Below are 22,729 nucleotides of genomic sequence, written 5' to 3'. Positions count from 1 at the left end.
TCAATTCAATGTTTCCTGCCACGACGTCGTCATCAAATTCTCTGTCGTGTTACAACTGCATCGAATCCGATTATTTCGAGGCCAACTTTCAAATCGTCTATTTGTATAGACATGACCTCTTCTCGGGAACGGAGAGCAGATAACTCACAAGAGAACTACAACTCGTCACCCTGCCTGTCTTACCGTGGACAAGTCGGGTCGACAGACGACGGTGCCCCGACATCAAGCGCAGGCGTGCAGCAGCAGGACAGCCGAAGAGAGCAAGAACCCAGCGGACTGCACTGCCATCTACACGTATACTAGCATGCATGTTGTGGGGCCCATGTAGGCCACCCATACGTGCTAGTTACTGTGTGTCCAGAGGACGAATTCAAATCAGCTACCTAGGCTAATCAAGTAATTGGTAGGTTAATGTCACATCCTGATTTTTGTTTCAGGATTTATAAATTATTTAATAAATTATTAAAAGAATTTATATTAAATGTTCATTAATTAATTTACAAGTGAAGTTAAATGTGGGAAATAAAATTTCTTAAATATAAAGCATGGGTGGATTTAATTTTTATTAAATTCTCCATGGTTAATTATACTCTCTGGAATTTTCTCGGATTTTTCGGAGCTCAATTCTTAATTTTAATCATACAAAGAGCATTTCAGTAATTACCCACATATTAAATTAATCATTAAATGGTCTAATTATAATTTTGTTAAGTACTTTGATTGTCCAAGTATTTTCAGGATTTTTCTTGAAATTATTTGAGCATTGGAAGTATTTTTAACAATTGAAAGATCATTTAAGTGATTATTTTAATTGGAAAAAGTTTTTAAATCCTTCCCTAAGTCGTTGGGCCGATTTCGGCCCAACTCTTTCTCTCTCCGCGCGGCCGAATCGGCCCAATCGGCCCAGCTGCCGCCGCCCGCCCCCTCCTCTCTCTCTGTCAAAGTCTGTTTTGCCTCCCTCCTTCAATCGGGCCGAGGAAAATGAAGCCCGACAAAAGTCTACTTTGCCTCCCTGCTACAGTGTCGTCCCTAACCTTCAGCCGGCTGCAGCCAGGCCGAGCCCGAGCCGCCACCTTGCGCCGCCTTCCGCCTCCAAATCCGCTCCAATCCGACCCCGTTTCTTCCGGATTTTTGAGGGGTTTTGATCCTCTCATCCTCCTCTATCTTTTCCCCCAAGAATCGGAGCAAATCGTTGGGTATTTTATCCGAATCAAACTCGTTTTCGAGTTTATCTCCAAAACCGAGTTTTGATTTTCCCGGATCGATTTCTTGCGGGAGGAGTCCGATCTCTTCAATCCAAGGCTATAAATAGGACCCCCTAGTCCTCCTCTTTCGTTTGCCCCCTCTCCCGTCCTCTCCCGTGACCCGTAGAGCCGTCGCCACCGTGCAAGCCGAGCCGCCGCCGTCGCTTCTTCGTCGCCGGCCGTCATCCGTCGTCGTTCGTCGCGTTGGTGAGTATCATCGGGTTCGTCTCGTCGTTCTCTTCGCGTAGGTGTTCTCCAAAATCCCGGCCGACCACCCTAGCTCCGGCGAGGTCGCCACCCGTGCTGTGGCTGCCATGGATGATGTCAGCGTGACATCATCATCCTTCCTTTTTCCTTTCTTTTAATAGATTAAATCTTCGGAAAATCATAACTAAATAACCGTAGATCCGTTTCAGGTGGTTCAAGTTGCTAAATTTTTCTAAAATAAAGATCTACATATTAAAATTGTCCATAAATTGAATTAAATTTATTTAATTTTTTTTAAATGGGCTTTAATTAGATTTGATCTTGTAAAATTCATAATAAATTCATTTGAAGTCAGAATGAAGCCGTTCAAGTCTCATAATTCATCTAAAATTATGATCTACGTGTTTGTTTTTTTTATGTACTGTTTATTTGGTTTTTATTAGTCTTTTTCTTCGTTTTGCGTGTTAGCTTGTCGTTTCCGTCGTTGCGAAGGTTCGTGAGTGCGTCGGAAGTGATCAAGAAGATTAATTGAAGACCGATTATTGCAAGGCAAGTCACACAGATCCTAAACACAATCCTTTGAGCATGTTGATCCTATATTTAAATTCTCTATTTATTTCAACTGTGCATTTATTTTCGAATGTCACCGGGTGGTGTGAACCTATTCCTTTGTTATGGCCAATTTGCATTGAATGTCCTATTCCTTGATACCTTGGGTAATAAATTGATTAGTTTGAACCTTATGTATTGGTTTGGTTCAGCTAAATGTTATATATATAATTGCTTAGCAATGCTTAGAAACATTAGCTCACTAATGGGATGAATCATATGTACTATATTATTAATTATGGTTATATTTAATGGTAGCTCACGATGATTAATCGTGTGATGTTAATTAATTGATAATTAAAACCTGGTTAAGGTGGGTTGTGAGCATATGGTTTTGATGGTTGTGCTCATGGCAATTAAGGACCGGTTCGCGAGCTACTGTTGTGAAACATTTATCGTGCCAACCACAAGCCAGCGTGGGCAACGGCTTTATCTTTTGTATAGCGTGATTCATTATAGTGCGCCAGACTGAGAAGTGGCGAGAAGTCCACGGGGGTCGCTGGGGAGTCCATGCCTTGTTTATAAGGGGGTGATTATGATCCAGGAACGGTGCACTGTGGTGAGTTGTGTTGTGCAAAGGGTATTGTCACGATTTCCCCCTTTGCAATGCCGTGGTGGTATTTCGGGGCATGGCAACATGTGTGGAATCGTGTCTTGTGTGTACAGTGGTACACCTCTGGCCAGAGTAAAACTATTCGAATAGCCGTGCCCGCGGTTATGGGCGAGTTGAGCAATGTTTTTCGTGATTAGTCTCACACCTCTCACAATAATTATGGATGTTATACCTGGTAATAATTTGCTTAGCTCCTGGTTTGGAGTTAGATCTGTACAGCCGGGTATGGTTGTTCAGGATGGTTGGGCCTGAGCAGCATGGGTGTGCTGTTCAGTGTTGGTTAAAAGTTCTGATTAATTACTCCACTGTTTTACTTCTCTTAAATGTTTTGCTAAATGCTGCTTTTGCAAATGAGCCTATATTATGCCATCCTTTGGAATCCTTGTGCACTTGCATATTTGCTGTGTGGCTTGTTGAGTATGTCATATGCTCATTCTTGCAATAATCAATCAAACCTCAGTTGAAGATAAAGGATCCAGAAGGAGAAGACGTTTGGCTTATACCCCAGTTGAGCTGCCTGTGGGAGTGGAGCCGGAGCTTCGCTAGATTTTATTTTTCCGCTGCAGTTTTCTTCATGGTGAGGACTAAGTGCCTCTTAAGTAAGTATTTATCGTTTTAGTTAATGTGATGAATCTGTATATTAAATTGTCAGTTTGTGTACCTCGGCTGATTCCTGGACGAGGGTTTAATGCACAAATAAGTTCGGAAATTACTAGTGAATTTCCGGGCGTGACAGTTAATTAACTTAATTGATCTACTAATTTCGTAGATATATCCGGCATGTATCTACAAAGGTACGCAATATTTTATATGCAATTTATCGTACCTATTCAGGTCATACAGCATTGTCAGATCTATAATTTATTATGTTTACCTAGAGCATGTTTTTTATACAATATTTATTGTGCGAGTGCTTCCGATGTTAGGCCAACCACGGTCTAACGCTGGGGGCTCGCTCTGTTCTCTTTTGTATGAATCATGCTTGTTTACGGTTTACATAATCCCTGATATTTACATCTGCTCGTTATATCCTGATAATACTAGAAGATTTATGCAGTTTTTTGAGTACATACTCGATATTCTCTGCTATATGTCTTGCCTTCTAGAAAATATTTTTCAGGAACAATCGAGCACTCGAGTAGGTTGTGGTCGAGTACACCCCACCATCGAGAACATTCTCGACAAATGCGGAGTTGTCGCGCCCAACCTACCAACGAAGACCGACGACCTATCTCATAGCACCGGCCATGGCTGGACTACTCAAGAAAAGGTTGTTAACGGATAATTCCTCGCGAACGTCGTCGGCTTGATCACCCGACATGATTGCGAACGGACATCCGGATATGCTATAAGTTGGGTATGTGAGTCATGCTGGCCACATGAGATGCACGTGTAATAAACCAACTTTAGCGCCTCCAATGGTGTTCGAGAGATAATTCTACTCGCTCGCTGGTTCTCGAACCAGTACGTAGCAATCTCTCGCATCGCAAACTTCCATTGGTGTTCGAGAGATAATTCTACTCGCTCGTTGGTTCTCGAACCAGCACGTAGCAATCTCTCGCATCGCAAACTTCCATTGGTGTTCGAGAGATAATTCTACTCGCTCGCTGGTTCTCGAACCAGCACGTAGCAATCTCTCGCACCGCAAACTTCAATTGGTGTTCGAGAGATAATTCTACTCGCTCGCTGGTTTCTCCAACCAGCACGTAGCAATCTCTCGCACCGCAACTTACATTGGTGTTCGAGAGATAGTTCTACTCGCCCGCTGGTTCTCCAACCAGCACGTAGCAATCTCTCGCACCGCAACTTACATTGGTGTTCGAGAGATAATTCTACTCGCTTGCTGGTTCTCGAACCAGTACGTAGCGATCTCTCGCACTGCAATTTCAAATGGTCGAGGTACGACTACATCAATAACGCAGCGGTCCTCGCACCATGACTTCAGATGGTTGAGGAACAGCTATGACTGGTTTTCGATCGGCAGCGTAGTGGTCCTCGTACCACGACTCCAAATGATCGAGAGACACCTACTCACTGGTTCTCAACCAGTTAAGCGTAGCGATCTCTCGTACATTTACTTTAAGTGGTCGAGTTACGACTACTACCAGAGGTGTAGCGATCCTCCCACTACCTCTACTCCAACAAAGTTGGTATCAGGTAGACAATATTGCCAAGTGTTTTACCCAGAGATCCCTTACCACGACGACTCCTAGCGTTGAAACCTATCCTCATGTCCCTTTACGCCGTCTTGTCAAGGCCTGCGAGGAACCTAAGGGAACTTCAGCTGAGGATGCCCAGAGCCGATAAGGCCTTGTCGGATCCTGTAGAGACAAAAGACCATGTAAGATCTGGTCGTGTAAGAGTTCTCGCCGTCCGTATTAACCAAGCCGTGTAATCGGAAATTGGGTTTTCCAACTTCACGGCTGGGGGCTAGGATCAGTGCTTGTTCAACCAAGGCAGGTCAAGGGTCCAAGAGCCTTCTCCTCCGAGAATGATTCTCTGACGACAAGGCTGGGGGCTAGGGAGAGTGTATAACTCAACAAACTGACTGATCGAAGTCGGTAAGAGAGAAGACGCTCATATACAAAACATTGGTCTGTAAATTTAACTCATTTTCAGTTTTCCATACATATTATAGCATGTCACCCTTTGAGCATTCGCTCGGGGGCTATTTCTATCTAATATTCTTTTCTGAGTATTGATTTCAGGAAAATTCTATTCGACATTGTGGAAGACTCCATGTCTCTATGGTTCTACACCAAGATCGACTAAGGCGAGTACGACAAATGTTGACAAGGCTCCGTCGCAGTCTCTGCGCCTTCTCGATCACTCGAGAACGGTTGGTGGATCTCGACAAGGAATACAGAATGAAGAGATGGTGTACCCGCCGAGATAAAATTTCTTGACTTCAATCCAAATTCTCGATTACAGCAAGACAGGAGACTTAGTCGTATGTTCTGTACTTTCTTGGTTGACGTCGGAGATGGACTCAGACAAACCCTTTAGGTTCCCGCACGAGGCTGATAAAGAAAGTCTAACATTATCTCTGAACTCACAGAGAACGGTCACTTGAGCTCGATAACAGTTCTTCCAAGGTCTGCAGTTGAGAATATGAACCTGTTCATTTTCATTGAAGTCGGGGGCTACTGTCAGGGTTATGGATACCACATACCTAATAGTAGTCGACAACATCTCGGCAGGACCCACCACATACCATGTCTTATACGGAAACTGACTTCGGATATGGAGGGAGTTCCGGATAAGGAAAGATAACCAGAGTTCTATATGGAAACGACAAGGACTACTCGGATTATATCCATATGGGTTTCCCTAGTTCTACTTGGACAAGGGGACACCTATGTGTATAAATACAAGGCCCCCTAGGAGGAGAGGGGACACGACCACCTCAATCAACAACCACCATAATCTACGGAACAACAGAAGCCACAACATACAAGCTAACATATGCCAAGACAAGACGCCGAATATCGACTTCAGGGATAAGCACGGCTAGTCCCCTACGGTGTCTCTGGATACCGTCAGGAGAGACGAAAGCGCTATCTCTGATCTCGCCGGGCACGAACTCGAGGAGGAAGGCTACCCTGTTGTCGACTACGAGTCAGAACCTCAGACCGCCACGTCGACAACAGTTAGATAGGCTACCCCAAATATTGTACTGGTGTGATTATGGTGAATAAAAGCAACGCCGGCTCCGACCAACAGGATGTAGGGTTATTACCTGACAATTCAGGGGCCCGAACCTGTATAAAAATCTTCGTCTCCATCTCTTTTACCTCAGTCTCGCATATATCCTAGCATCAATGATCCCCATACCATGCAAATATCGGAATCGCGACATCAAACGTCAACACATTGTGCCCGTCACTCAGGATAAACTGACACCTGAGCAGCAAAAGGACCTTGACGCAATGATGTAGCAAGCACGGAATTAGTTCTTGAGTTCATTCACAGAGACCCGCAAGGGGACACTTGTGTAGAAGTACAAGGTAAAGGTGGTTGCTGATGTCCTTGGGACAAGTTCTCCCAAGGATGGAGAAGTGAAACAAACTCCAGATGGTGTGGCTCAACCGAGTGATAAGGGTGCTGCAGACGACCTCCAAGAAAATCAAGGTGATGGCTCTCAAGGAGTATAGGGCGTCGGCTCTCAAGAAGTTCAAGGTGATGGTATTAATCAAGGTGGCACTGCGGCACAACTACAGTTTAACAACTTCCAGAATCAGGTAAAATATGCCGTGCATCATGCTTTGATCAATCAATCTGGGATATTAGTCAATACTTTGTCAAACATGTTGAAGTCGATGGTTGATGGTTCAATAGCTGAATATCAGACTACGGGGCCGGTGTATCTTCAAGGGGGTACATTCCCGAATTATCGACCCTTAATTACTGACAATCAGCAAGCCGTTCAAACAGTCCCTCCTAACGCACCATCGGCTCAGCCGACGGCACAAGTATCGGCCCCTGCACCCGCTGCATCATCGTCAGCACCAGGTCAATTAGTTAATCCTCGGTTGTTGGTGAGAGAACAGCCACAACATAGTGGACAGAACGTGAATCGGCTAACACAAGATCAGGTTGCAGCTATGTTTTTACCACCTCAACCTACTGTTGACCCAGTCCAGCAATAGCCGATTCAGCAAACACCACCGAGGCAGCAGGTTGTGCAGACGATTCAGCAAACACCACTGAGACAACAGGTGTTGCAGCCGATTCAGCAAACGCCATTGAGGCAACAGGCTATTCAGCCGATTCACCAGTAGGGTTTGATGAATGCATCGGCTGGATTCGCAACACCTAACAGTCAGCTAGGGCAGCACGCTGTGAATCGAGTTGTCCCAGAGCATTTAGTTCACCATGTGCAGCCAGATCAAACAGTGATACCTCAAGTCGTTCCTGAACATTTGGTGCACAATATTCAGCCGAACTTCCAGAATTACCAGGGGGGTAGTTTGAATTATCGGTATCAGCCTCCTTCGCCACAAGTTCAATATCAGCAGGGAGGATCGGCTCAACCTCAGTTCACTCCTCAATACAATCAATTCGAGCCCATGCCACAGCAACCTCAAGGAGCACCTCAACAACGACCATAGGCCGATATGATTGCAGATGTGATGAAGGAGCAGTTTGGGCTCAGGCCGAAGGATGCTGGAAATTTGTATCGGCAACCTTACCCTAAATGGTTTGAGAGAGTTCCTCTCCCTAACCGGTTCAAAGTTCCAGATTTTTCAAAATTCTCAGGGCAAGATAGTACATCGACTTATGAACACATCAGCCGGTTTTTGGCCCAGTGCGGTGAAGCACCGGCTGTGGATGCCTTGAGGGTTAGGTTGTTCCGATTGTCTTTATCTGGATCTTCTTTTACTTGGTTTTCTTCTTTGCCATATGGGTCAATTAACAGTGGGGCCGATTTGGAGAAGCATTTCCACAGTTATTTCTATAGTGGCGTGCATGAGATGAAACTGTCCGATCTAACAGCAATCAAGGAAAGACACGATGAGCCCGTGCATGAGTATATTCAGAGGTTCCGAGAGATGAGGAATAAGTGCTACAGCTTGAGTTTGACCGATGCCCAGTTAGCCGATTTGGCTTTTCAGGGTATGATTGCTCCGATCAGGGAGAAGTTCTCATCTGAAGACTTCGATAGCTTATCACATCTTACACAGAAGGTAACCTTGCATGAACAGAGGTTTGCAGAGGCCAGGAAGAACTCTAGAAAGGTTAATCATGTCTGTCCCTACATATATGGATCGGATGGTGAAGATGAGGATGATTCCGAAATAGCAGCAGCCGAATGGGTGAGAAGCAAAAAGGTTGTACCGTGCCAATGGGTGAAGAGTTCTGGAAAAGAGGAGAGGTATGACTTTGATATTACCAAGGCTAACAAGATCTTTGATTTGCTACTTCGGGAGAAACAGATTCAACTTTCTGCTGGTCATACAATTCCGTCGGCTGAGGAATTGGGCAAAAGAAGGTATTGCAAGTGGCATAACTCTGGGTCTCATTCTACCAATGATTGCAAGGTCTTCAGGCAGCAGATCCAAGTAGCCATTGAGGGAGGCAAAATCAAATTTGATGATTCCAAGAGGCTGATGAAGGTTGATGGCAACCCTTTTCCTGTCAATATGGTGCATACATCCGGCCGGACAGCCGAAAGAGGAAGATCTAGAAGTTTTTAGGTGAATTCGGCTAAGATTATCAATAAGTACCAGAAGAAATATGACAAGCAACAGGAGAGGCGTTATGAGGAAGATGATGGTGGTTTGATCCTCATTGCGGCTGCGAGTTCTTTAGATTCTGCTGGAATGAGGGTATGAGGCTACCATCTATCGAGGACTGCCTTGGGTGCGGTAATATTGCAGAAAGTCCAAGCCGATCGCATAATAAAGGTGATCGGCCAAGGCAAACAAGAGTGCCTGTTCATCAAAGATTGGGCCCAGTAAATCGAGATTATAACCAAGAGGACAATGAAGACAGGAAGATTCAATGGTGTCCTTCTGGTATTTTTACAAAGAATCAGAAAAGGAGGGTTCAGAGATTGAGGAACATGGAGCGTTTTCAGGAAGTTGAGCAAGAAATCAATCATCGGCAGAAGAAGACGAAGCCGAAGCAAGAATGGCGGGTTAAGAATCAAGTTCCTACAGCCGATGTAGCCGCAGCCGATGAAGCAAAGAGATTGGCTAAAAGGAAAAGTGTTGTGACTGCATCAGTTAACATGGTCTTCATGTTGCCTGCCGAATTTGGGGTTAAACGAGCCGACGTTGATGAAGTTGAAGAGGAGTCGGCTAGGTTGATTTTATCACCAGAACAAGCGGTCTTTGAGAAGCCGGAAGGGACAGAGAATCGGCACCTTAAGCCATTGTATGTAAATGGCTATGTCAATGGGAAGCCGATGTCTAAGATGATGGTCGATGATGGGGCTGCAGTGAATTTGATGCCTTACGCTACGTTTAGGAAACTGGGCAGGAATGCTGAAGATCTCATCAAGACAAACATGGTGCTCAAAGATTTTGGTGGCAATCCATCAGAAACTAAAGGAGTTTTGAATGTGGAACTGACAGTCGGCAGCAAAACTATCCCTACAACATTCTTTGTCATCGATGGGAAGGGTTCCTACAGCTTGTTGCTTGGAAGGGATTGGATTCATGCCAATTGTTGTATTCCTTCGACCATGCATCAATGCTTGATTCAATGGCAAGGCGACAAGATTGAGATCGTGCCAGCCGATAGGTCAGTCAACGTTGCCAGTGCCGATTTAGCTCTTTGGGAGATGGATGGTCTTGATTGCTTACCTGGAAAAGTCTGGGATGGAGATTTTCTAAAAGTGTCCGATTGTGATATACAGCCAATTGAAGATGGAGAGCCCAAATTGTTATTTTGAGGGCGTTGTGGAGGGCTCAGGAGTCTACGCCAAGGACACAATGGATGATCTCGATGACAAGCAAGGACAGGGTTTCATGTTGCCCGATGATTTGGAAGAAATTGACATAGGACCAGGCGATCGGCCAAGGCCGACATATATCAGTAAGAACTTATCTCCAGAATTTAGAACCAAGTTGATAGAGCTCTTAAAAGAATACAGAGATTGCTTCGCTTGGGAGTATTATGAGATGCCAGGGCTCAGCCAATCGAATGTTGAGCATCGGCTGCCTATCAAACTAGGGGTTCGACCGCACCAGCAACCTCCGAGAAGGTGCAAAGCCGATATGCTAGAACCTGTGAAGGCTGAGATCAAACATCTATATGATGCTGGTTTTATTCGTCCGTGCCGATATGCTGAGTGGGTTTCTAGTATAGTTCCGGTTATCAACAAGAACGGTAAGATCAGGGTATGCATTGATTTCAGGGATTTGAATAAAGCCACCCCAAAAGAAGAGTTTCTGATGCCAGTAGCCGATCAGTTAGTTGATGCTGCCTCAGGACATAAGATTTTAAGTTTTATGGACGGTAATACAGGATACAACCAAATCTTTATGGCTGAAGAAGATATCCATAAAACATCTTTTAGGTGTCCTGGTGCAATCGGCTTGTTTGACTGGGTTGTGATGACTTTTGGCTTGAAAAGTGCTGGAGCTACATATCAAAGAGCCATGAATTATATCTATCATGACCTGATCGGCTGGTTAGTGGAAGTTTACATCGATGATGTGGTTGTCAAGTCCAAAGAGATAGACGATCACATAGCCGATCTGAGGAAGGTTTTTGAGAGAACCAGGAAGTATGGCTTGAAGATGAACCCGACAAAGTGTGCTTTTGGTGTATCGGCTGGCCAATTTTTGGGATTTCTTGTTCATGAGAGGGGGATCGAGATAACCCAGCGGAGTGTTAATGCAATCCAGAAGATTCGGCCTCCAGGGAACAAGATAGAGTTGCAGGAGATGATCGGCAAGATAAATTTTGTTAGAAGGTTTATTTCTAATTTGTCCGGAAGGTTAGAGTCTTTTACACCATTATTAAGATTGAAAGCCGATCAACAGTTTACTTGGGGGGCAGAACAACAAAAAGCATTGGATAGTATTAAGGAATATCTTAGCTCTCCTCCTGTTTTGATTCCTCCACAGAAGGGGATACCTTTTAGGTTGTATTTGTCGGGCGGTGAAAAGTCAATCGGCTCGGTCTTAATTCAGGAGCTTGAAGGGAAGGAAAGAGTTGTGTTTTATTTAAGTCGTCGACTCTTGGATACATAAACTAGATATTCCCCTATAGAGAAATTGTGTTTGTGCCTATATTTTTCATGTACAAGGTTGAGGCATTATCTATTGTCCAATGAATGCACTGTCATATGCAAGGCCGATGTTGTTAAATACATGTTGTCGGCTCCAATTTTAAAAGGAAGGGTCGGAAAGTGGATATTTTCCTTAACAAAGTTTGATCTTCCGTATGAGTCGCTGAAGGCTGTCAAGGGGCAAGCTCTAGCCGATTTCATTGTCGATCATCGTGATGATTCAATCGGCTCGGTTGAGATTGTGCCGTGGACTTTATTTTTTGATGGGTCAGTATGCACTCATGGTTGTGGCATCGGTTTGGTTATTATTTCCCCTCGGGGGGCAAGTTTTGAGTTCGCTTATACTATCAAACCTTATGCGACCAATAATCAGGCTGAGTATGAGGCAGTTCTTAAAGGGTTGCAGTTACTCAAGGAAGTTGAAGCCGATGCTATTGAAATTATGGGGGATTCCTTGCTAGTAATCAGTCAATTAGCAGGAGAATATGAGTGCAAGAATGATACATTGGTAATTTATAACGAGAAGTGCCAAGAATTAATGAAGGAATTTTGGCTGGTTACTTTGAAGCATATATCCCGAGAACAAAATATTGAAGCTAATGATTTGGCCCAAGGGGCATCGGGGTATAAGCCGATGATGAAAGATGTTAAGGTTGAAGTCGCTGCAATAACAGCCGATGATTGGAGATATGATGTGCATCAATATTTACAGAATCCATCTCAATCGGCTTCTCGGAAATTAAGATATAAAGCGTTGAGGTATACTTTATTGGATGATGAACTCTATTATCGCACGATTGATGGGGTGTTACTTAAGTGTTTGAGTACCGATCAAGCTAAGGTTGTAATCGGTGAAGTTCAAGAAGGAATTTGTGGCACTCATCAATCGGCTCATAAGATGAAGTGGTTGCTTCGGCGTGCAGGGTATTTTTGGCCGACGATGCTGGAGGATTGTTTCAAATATTACAAGGGATGTCAAGATTGTCAGAAATTTGGAGCGATTCAGAGGGCACCGGCGTCGGCTATGAATCCTATCATTAAGCCATTGCCATTTAGAGGTTGGGGAATTGATATGATCGGCATGATTAATCCACCATCGAGTAAAGGACATAAGTTTATATTGGTGGCGACCGATTATTTTACCAAGTGGGTGGAAGCGATTCCTTTGAAGAAAGTCGATTCTGGGGATGCTATACAATTTGTTCAAGAGCATATAATCTATCGATTTGTTATTCCTCAAACCATTACAACTGATCAAGGATCGATCTTCGTGTCCGATGAGTTTGTTCAGTTTGCCGATAGCATGGGTATCAAATTGTTGAATTGTTCACCATATTATGCACAAGCTAATGGGTAAACTGAGGCATCTAACAAGAGTTTGATCAAATTGATTAAGAGAAAGATTTCCGATTATCCTCGGCAGTGGCATACTAGATTGGCCGAAGCATTGTGGTCCTATCGGATGGCTTGTCATGGTTCAATCCAAGTTCCTCCTTATAAGCTTGTTTTTGGGCACGAGGCTGTTTTGCCTTGGGAAGTTAGAATCGGCTCAAGGAGAACGGATTTGCAAAATGATTTGACAGCCGATGAGTATTATAACCTTATGGACGATGAAAGGGAGGACTTCGTTCAATCAAGATTGCGAGCCCTTGCAAAAGTTATCAAGGATAAGGAACGTGTTGCTCGGCATTATAACAAGAAAGTGGTGCCTAAGTCTTTTTCTGAAGGTGAACTTGTTTGGAAATTGATTTTGCCGATAGGAGCTCGGGATAGCAAATTCGGCAACTGGTCGCCGAATTGGGAAGGACCGTTCCAAATCTATAAGGTCGTGTCTAAGATAGCTTATATGCTGCTAGGACTTGATAGAGAAGTTTATGGACGAGCGTTGAATGGCAAGTACTTGAAGAAATATTACCCAAGTGTTTAGGTTAATGCATGATCGGCTGGTGTTGCCGATGCATGATAGCCGATGTCTTCTCATCGCCTTGAGATGGCCGATATTATTATATCGCCCTTAGTTGTTTTTCTATTGTAATCGGTTGTGTTTTGCCGATGTACAATGGCCGATATTATTATATCGCCCTTAGTTGTTTTTCTATTGTAATCGGTTGTGTTTTGCTGATGTACAATGGCCGATATGGTTATATCGCCCTTAGTTGTTTTTTTGTAATCGGTTGTGTTTTGCCGATGTTCAATGGCCGATATGGTTATGTCGCCCTTAGTCTAGGTTATAATTTTATCAATGCCTTCGTCATTTCAAAATTAGGGGGGCACATACATACAACAGTTGCAAAATTTTGAAGATTTTCGAGCAGAATTCAGAAGTTGTATTAATTGGCACAAAGGATTATCAAGACAAGTTAAGTAAAGTATCGTAGTATCTTAGCCGATTACAAAAATTTCCAAAAGTCTACTATACAAAATGTCATTGAAATAAATAGCGCTGGATAACCGATACAGCCCTCTGCCTAATTTGTTCTAGTTCTTCGATGGCCTGGGCATCTTGAGCATCGATTCTAGGGATGACTTTCAAGGACTTGGTCATATCAGCGACATTCTTGATAGCTGATTTTAATCTTGCCTTCTGTCCTTCGACAACTTGTGGGAGATCGGCTAGCTTCTTGTGTTCCAGATCCAGCTCGGTGTTGCATTCTTGAAGTTGTGCCAAGAGCTCAATCTTGCGAGCTTCGAGCCGATCAATATTGGCTTTGATTGGTCCTTCAGGTAACAGATCAAGCTTGGCCTTCTCTTCATGAACAAGCTGCCGATTGGCCTGGATTGTGACCTCGATGTCTTTTCGCTCCCGACAATCGGCTAATCTCTGCTTGGCCTTCTCCAGCTTGAATCGGTGTTGCTCAAGGTAGACAGCTGGAGTGAGGGCATCGGCTAGCTCATCTGGGAGTAGAGCTTGAATATCTGCAAACCTTGCCCTGATCGAACCACAGTTAGTCACCAAGTTGTCTAATGATGCCTCTAGCCGATGAGAGATATCCTCAAGAGTCTTTTTCACATCATCGGACAAGGGAGCTAGAGCTTTGCTGGTGGTATCAGTTTCTGTTTCTTCATCAAGATAGTCTTTGATATCAAATGAGAACAGATCGGCTAAGACCCGCAGAAGAGAAAATTGAAGATAATTATAGATCAGATTGCACGGTACGGCCGATTGAAAACATTTTGAAGGTGACATTTACTGGGATGTTAGGAACAGCGGGTTGTTCCTCTTCCTCGACATTGTGACTCCCTGCAGCCGATGGAGTTCGATCACTTGACATTTGCTGCACAGGAGGTGAAGAAGGAGGAGGAGGCTGCAAAAAGACAAAGTGTTGAATAAATATCGGCCATGATCAGATTAGTGAAAGAATTTATATAAGGGAATCTTACTGGTGGGGCTGGTTTAAGTGTTGTCGCTGCCGATTTCTTTCTCACAGCAGTCTTCTTTTTCTGCAAAAACAAGTTTTATGAGTGATCGGCTATGAATAGGATAACTGCAAAAGGTAATTAAGGAGAGATGTTTACCCTTGAGAAGTTAGCCGGTGCAACAGGAGTTGGGGGAGTTTGCTTGGGCGAGGCTGACGGTGTTTTTCCTCCAATATCACTCAATTCGGCTGCCGCTTGATCAATGTCCTCTTCAATCTCTTCTTCGTCCAGAGCTTGTTCGATGGACAGATCCAGGGCAGGCAGATCATCGGTTGGCTTGTGCTTCTTTAATTTAACCTTCTTCTTTGGGGCTGGAGCCGATGTGTCCACAGCCGATGATCTGGTTCTTCTCTTTTTACCGGCATCGGCTGGTTCTCTGACGAGCCCTTGAAGGAGAGTTGAAGTCCTGGGGGCATTATAACCAATAATAGGAGGAGATGGTCCACCCCCTTTGGAATCAGCCCCGGGGCATACTCAATATTTCTGCCACTATTGCTCTAGTGAGGAGGAGATGACTCTGTTGTCTACAAATTAAAAGGAAAATTAATCAAGATTAGTCGGTTAAACAATTATTCAAATGAAATTAAGCAAGTCAAGACATACCTGAGGGACAACATCTGGAAAGAGGTCTGTCATATACATAGAAGCCGATTGATGGAATAGGTGTAGTTTCCACTCACCCCACCATCTGTCAAATGCTTTGCTCCTGAAGGTTGCCAGCTCTATGTTGTCAATGCTGCCTAGAGGGGGTCCTTGGAGATTAAGCAGCCGATCCATCATTAAGGTTGATGAAATTTCCCCTCGGCACTGGATCTTATCAGCAAAGAATAAGCCGATTGGGAGTTGGCCCATTCCTAGTTGTCTGGTTGAGCTCATTGGGTGATAAAACACATAAGAAACTTGGATGTTTCATCCATGATGAATGCCAACAGGGAGGATACATGGACTGATTGCAGCTGAAAAGATTTCTCTGGGTTTCTGATATCTTTCATGATTGATATCTTCGAACCTAAAGTCCAATGGATTCTCCAGAAGTGTTGAATCTTCGTAGAGGAACCAAACTCGAGTGTCTTTTTGGAAACCCTCATAAAAACTACAGAACCAGTCCTTGAGCAGTTCAGCCGATAGCTTTGCTCCTGCATCGGTTGGTGTGGAGGTATATTCTCCGTAAAATGTGCATCTACGATGAGTGCGTTCTTCTCCATCATCATCTACAGTCGGTTCCAGTCTTGGGAATTCGGCTTCTGTTACAGATGGCCGATTGACAAACTTCATAACTACTAGATTCAGCCAAGACTGTAATAGCCACCATGGTCCACCTGCTCCGACTACTGAGCCGACGGCCAACTTAGCCGATGTATTGTTTAGCATTTGGTACAAATAGCCGAGGAGGATTTTGCCTAAAGGAAATTGTCTCTTTGTCTCCAAGGCTTTGGCTGCGAACTGCCAGTTGGTTGTAGGGCCACAACTTGATCCACAAAAGAGGATTTTTTCTAGCCACATTAGCAGAAAAGCTACATGTTCTCGAGGAGTGACAGAACCTTGGCCCATATATGCCGCTACATAGCCTGACCAGCCGCCTATGCTCTTGGTCCTAAAGTCATATTGGTTCTTCGTGTTCAAGCTCATAGGGTTAGCCGATGAGGTGACATCCAGACCCGTAATCATTATGATATCTATGAGAGTTGGAGTCATCGGCCCTTGATTGAACAAGAAGGCATTGATGGTGTTTGTTGGACCAAAAATAGGAGGCAGCTGCCATTAGGGGCTCGTCTTTAGCTGAGTTGGCTATGGTGAGATCAAGTGCTTGGCCGATTCCAATTTCATCCCAATGAAATCTTTTGCTAGCCGACATGCGCTTGAACCATGTGATCCAACTTTTCTCGGGTGAGGTTTTCTCAAGGGATGGCCAGGATTTGAAAGTGTTTTTCTAGTGACCTAAATCTGGGTTGGTCAATCCGAAAGTAATCCTATTGGTTTCGCCAATAATGAACTCGGTGGGATCAGGGTTGCCGACTGGGCCGAGAAAGTAATAATTTTCGTGCGACAGGCTGGGAATTGCAACTAGGTTGGAAAGATGCTACAAATCCAAAAGAACCAAGAAGGGGAAAACAAGATGAAGTGTTGGAAGATCAATCTGATGCTGAGAAAGGGGATCTAGCCGACGGGAACTTACCTCAGCGTACTCAGCTGACGGTGCGGTAGACGGGCTGGCGGAAGAAGACATCGTCGCGGGCGGAGATCTAACCGGAGATGAAGTCGCTTGGGGATCGCCTCGCGCACCGAGGAAATCGCCGGAGAGAGAGAGGACGGGGTTTGCTTCGGCGGTGAAAACGGAAGTAACGGGGTAAAGATTTTTCAGGGTGGCGGTTAGTATTTAAAGCACGGAGGATAACGGTCGGAAAACGGCGGAGTGCGAAACTTGCTCGGAGTCGATATGCGGCAAATCCGAAACATTATCGAATATTCCGGACTTGGGGGGCATGTGTTAACGACCAAATTTGGTAATATCAGTATCGGAGATGAAGACTAGATTGAAGCGAAATCGAAGATGAAGATTGTCGCAGAAACAGAGTAAGAATCGGCTGGAGTCCGGATCGGCTACGATTGGATCGGCTGAGTTGGAGTCAGACTTGGTTAGGTGATGCAGCCGATTCCGACAATACGACTTGGTGTACAACATCGGGTTGGGTTGAAGTGCTTCAAGATGATTGCCACACATGGATGGAGTCCTGGGAAGGCAATTGTATCTATTAATTAGGATATTTTATGTAATTTCTTTAGAGATATGCTTGGGCAAAAGTCTGCCGTAAATACTTGTGGTATCTTAGAGTTTGTTAGAGATAAGAGTCGTGTCCGGTATGGGCATGTTTTGTAATTCTCGGGTATAAATAGCCCCGAACCTCATGTAATCAAACTAACACACGTTCAATACAATTTCGGCGCATCGCCACCCTTTTTGCTTTCGTTTTATTTCGGCGAGTTCTTGCTTTCGGGTTGAGCTGCATCGGTTTCGATCTTCAACAAGAGGTAAATCTTGTTATGGCGGCTTGCGTTCTCGGGATTAGTGCTTCCATCTTTATGACACTCTAATCTTGTTTATGTAATTCGTCGAGTTATCATATATCTTATATAATCTTCGATAATATCGTCATCTAACCTACAATCGGCTAACTTCTGTTAATAGAAGGCGTCCGATTAGGTTAAATAGCGACGTTAGCTTGGATTATATAAGATATCCACCACTCTATGAAACATCCAACGACTTGATTGTCTAGATATTGCTCTTCTTTTCATACTTAATACTGCATCAGTTGAGTTTGATCTATTAAGTCGTGCTTAGAATTTCAATCTCTACCCTGTCTTCTGGTTGCCGATTAGGGTAGTATCGGGGTTTCAGCCGATCTTACCTAGTTTAACTATATTTGCTTTATGTGCTTTACTGACATATTAAATCTGCCCTTTATGTCAAGATCTTATTGCATTTAAGTATATTAGGCTTCTGTTTGGTATATTCTACTTGCTTTAATATCTTAATATAGAGTGGTATCGGAGAATTAGCCGATACATGCTAGATCTATTTGATCGGCTATGCTATGAACATATATAATCTTGTTGTTAGTACATATTTCGATCTAAGTGATTTATACTGTCTCGGCATGGCAACCGATCTATCCCAATCACTTGATTTAAGTATATATCGACGTCAGGATTATATATTGGTGATATCTACAGCCGATCGAGTAGATGTAGTTCTTTCTTATTTATTAAGGACTGCCGATCGATTCATATATGACATCAGCCCAAAGATAAATGATATGTCATCGGCACTCAGCCGATCGGCTATCGTTTATGGATTTAACTACAGTTTCTTTGTCTTTGTTTCTTGTTGATTGCAGGATCAAATCAACTGGCACGCTAGCATACCCGAAGGCGAGTTTTGGACCTGCACTGGAGTTAAGCAGATCTCTCAGGCCTCGTATTTTTCGTCAACACTCGTCCGCCTCGTTTGTTGTATTTTCATCAAATCCACCGTATTGAGCCCAGTCCGGAATGTTCTCGTCTTCTACGTCATCTTCCTCCATCGCAACCCCTAACTTTTCGTGCGAGGTCCAACAATTTTAGCTAGGCATTAACCTCGACTGAAACAAGTGGGCATAAATAGTTCATGATGTAGAATACTACTTTTGGTTTTTGCACTTTTTGTATGGACAACATGTAAAACCCTTATGCTTGTTAGCATTGGCAACACTCAAAAAATAATGCAAGCCTTCAATAAACTTTGTCGACCGTCGTTCCGCGGTGTACATCCATTGCCGATCCATCTACCTGAAATGCACAAAAATCGTAAAAATAAAATCCACGAAAGTCAAGCTAATTAAATAATCATACAATAACTATATACAAATAATCATACAATAATCCCACATATTATTAATATTATTAATTATTTTTAAAGTTCTAATGATATGTTTAATGTATTGTACTTTTTCTAACTATTTTATTAAATTAACTTTGTTTTCTATTCTTTTATCTTAATTTTCTATATTTTTCCTTTGTCATCTATTTTATAACATTTTTATCCACATGTTTCTAATTTTAAAAGTAACCTATTTTTATCCTAACAAATTTTCTCTCTTGTCATTTTCCATAAACCTTTTCAGAGACAATAATGTATATAACCATAACTATAAATGTAATATACTAAGCATACATTATCAGAGGATGGAGTTGCTAACCTTTTAGATTCCTTCGATTTGTATATTATCACCGAAACACTTTCACAAAAAAATTTGGTAGCACCTCCCTTCTTCCTCCAAACCTTTGTAGCAATGGCTCGGGCTGGAGGAGGAAGAAGAAGTATAAAAATGTTTTTATCTTTAGCCCCGGCTGTCTTTAATCCGGTTGGTAACACCAATCAGGACTAAAAATCATAAAGCTCCATTGCCCTTTTTTATCCAACTAAAAATGTTCTTTAGTCCCAGTTCCTATTTGACCGGGACTAGTGTGATTTTCGCCATCCCGGCAAAGATAACTTCTACAGTAGCGTTGGTATTCGCCATAACAGCATTCACCGGCGATCAGGTGAGATTGGATTGGGGTTTTGCTATTGCAGGAGGAGGAGAAGAGACACTAGGAGAAGAGGGGAGCTTTTCTTTTACCCAAACTATTTATTCTGAGACCCAGCAGATTTATTAACCAATAACAACCTCCCTTCTCCGTGCTAGTGGGCTTAGGTTTAGAAAATGTCATGCCCAGAAATTCACTAGTAATTTTTGAACTTATTTGTGCATAAAAGCCTCGTCCAGGAATTAGCCGAGGTACACAAACTGACAATTTAATATACAAATCCATCATAATGATAACGTTACATACTTACAAAAGTAAAGAAAAAAACTGCAGCGGAAAAAACGGTCTAGCGATGGCTTCAGCTCCACTCCCACAGGCAGCTCAACTGGGGTATAAGCCAAACGTCTTCTCTTTCTAGATCCTTTTTGTTCAACTGAGGTTGATTGATTATTGCAAGGTGAAAACATGGAATACTCCGCAAGCCACACAACAAATATGCAAGTGCACAAAAATACCAAAGGATCGCATAATATAGACTCATTTGCAAAAGCAGCATTTAGCAAACATTTAGAAGTAGTAAAACAGTAGAGTAATTAATCATCAATATTAATCAACACTGAACAGCACAGCCATGCTGCACAGGCCCAACCATCCTGAACAACCATACCCGGCTGTACAGATCTAACTCCAAACCAGGAGCTAAGCAAATTATTACCAGTTATAGCATCAATAATTATTGTGAGAGGTGTGAGACTAATCACGAAAAATATTACTCTGGCCAGAGGTGTACCACTGTACTCACAAGACACAGCCCCAAAACATGTTACCATGCCCTCAGTACCACCACGGTACCTCGAAACGGGACTGTGACAATACCCCTCGCACAACATAATCCACACAGCGCACCATTCCTAGATCATAATCACCCCCTCAAAAACAAAAAACCAGAGGCATGGACTCCCCAGCGACCCCCACGGACTTCTCGCCGCTTCACAGTCTGGTGCCCCGCAATGAACCATACTATACAAAAGCTAAAGCCGTTGCCCACGCTGGCTTGTGGTTGGCACGGTTAATGTCTCATAACAGTAGCTCGCGAACCGATCCTTAATTGTTATGAGCACGACCTTCAAAACCATGTGCTCACAACCCACCATTGTCAAGTTTTAGTTGGCACGTAATTAATTAACCAATCACGATTGACCATCGTGAGCTACCATTAAATATAATCATAAGTGGTAGTGTAACATTAGTTATCCCAATCATATGCTAATGTTTATAAGCATGGCTAAGCAATTATATATATATATATATATATATATATATATATATATAGCATTTAGCTAAACCAAACCAATATATAAGGTTCAAGCTAATCAATTTATTACCCAAGGTATCAAGTAATAGGGTATTCAATGCAAATTGGCCATAACAAAGGAATAGGTTCACACCACCCGTTGACATTTGAAAATAAATGCACAGTTGAAATAAATAGAGAATTTAAATATGAGATCAACATGTTCAAAGGATTATGTTTGGGATCTGTGTGACTTGCCTTGCAATAATCGGTCTTCAATTAGTCTTCTTAAACACTTCCGACGCACTCACGAACCTTCGCAACGACGGAAACGACAAGCTAACACACAAAACGAAGAAAAAGACTAATAAAAACTAAATAAACAGTACATAAAAAGTAAACAAACATGTAGATCATGATTTTAGATGAATTTAGAGACTTGAACGGCCTCATTCCGACTTCATATGAATTAGTTATGAATTTTACAATATTAAACTGATTTTAGCCTTATACGGAAAAGGATTTACGATTTATGACACAATTAAGATTTATTTTTAGAAGGGAAAAAGGGGCTTTATGACGTCGGCATGACATCATTGCCGGAACAAGGCACTGGACCACATGACCGCCGGCGATGGAGGACTCGGCCGGGCCAACCGAGGACATCTACGCGATGAGGACGACGAGAGGAACTCACTGATGGTGACGGCGACGACAATCGATGACGGAAAACGGCCGGCGACGAGATTGAGGCGGCGACGGGCTCGGGTTGACGGCGTCAGTGGCGCTCCGGCAGGCTTCGGCTTCGACCGAGGGGTGGACGGTGTGCAGCTCCTCCTTGCGAACCCGGTGGTGGCGACGGCGACCGAAGGCAACGATGGACGGCGACGAGCGGCACGGCTGGAGACTCGGCGACGGCGATGGCGGCGGCGCTAGGGTGGAGGCGGCTAGGGCGCTACGGGCGACGGCGAGCTCGGGCGAGGGTGGAAAACGAAAGAGGAGGTTTAGGAGCTGCTATTTATAGCCGGAAGAGGGAGAGATCGGCTCGGGAACGGATGGAATCGCGCCGGGAAAAGGAGAGATAAACTCGAAAACGAATCCAAATTCGCGTCGAATTCAAAGGGATAAAATAGGATTTTTGGGGGAAAAGATAGAGGAGGATAAGGGAAACAAATCTCCTCAACTAATTCAAGAAACGGCTGAGAGAATCGAGCAAATCGGGCGGAGGAATCGGCAGCGGCACACACGGCTCGGCGGCTGCACGGGCTCTGTCCAAGCTTGAAGACGATACTGTAGCAGGAAGGCTAATTAGACTTTGTCTGGGCTTCTTTTATCCAGCCCGATTGAAGGAGGGACAAGAAATGGACTTCGGAGGAGGAATAAAGGCAGCTGAAAGGAAGGGAGAATGGGCCGAGAACTAAAGGTGAACTTTTCCAGTTTCAGCCCGAAAAGGAAAAGGGGATTTAATTTACTTTTGTAATTAAATTAATGATCTTCGAATTGTTAAAATATTTCCAATGCTCAAATAATTT

General features: G+C 43.5%; 2 long non-coding RNA genes across 3 annotated transcripts; one reads left to right on the top strand and one right to left on the bottom strand.

Annotated features, from left to right (window-relative positions):
• Nucleotides 1-1,022: 1,022 nt before the first annotated feature.
• Nucleotides 1,023-18,808, top strand: LOC136351797 (uncharacterized). Its single transcript, XR_010735010.1, has 4 exons — nt 1,023-1,451; nt 1,920-2,000; nt 3,134-17,863; nt 18,733-18,808. It is a non-coding gene; the product is annotated as an uncharacterized lncRNA (long non-coding RNA).
• A 177-nt stretch (nt 18,809-18,985) lies between these two features.
• LOC136351798 (uncharacterized) lies at nt 18,986-22,503 on the bottom strand. 2 transcript variants are annotated; one of them, XR_010735011.1, is made up of 3 exons: nt 21,895-22,503; nt 19,573-21,536; nt 18,986-19,162 (listed from the first exon to the last, which is right to left on the bottom strand). It is a non-coding gene; the product is annotated as an uncharacterized lncRNA (long non-coding RNA). The 2 variants fall into 2 exon arrangements; XR_010735012.1 differs by having other exon boundaries at nt 20,214-21,536.
• Nucleotides 22,504-22,729: the final 226 nt, after the last annotated feature.

Source organism: Oryza sativa, chromosome 9 (genome assembly GCF_034140825.1).
Source record: "Oryza sativa Japonica Group chromosome 9, ASM3414082v1".
Lineage (NCBI taxonomy): Eukaryota > Viridiplantae > Streptophyta > Magnoliopsida > Poales > Poaceae > Oryza > Oryza sativa.
The sequence above is the reverse complement of the archived record's forward strand: the minus strand, read 5'-3'. Positions and strand labels throughout refer to the sequence as shown.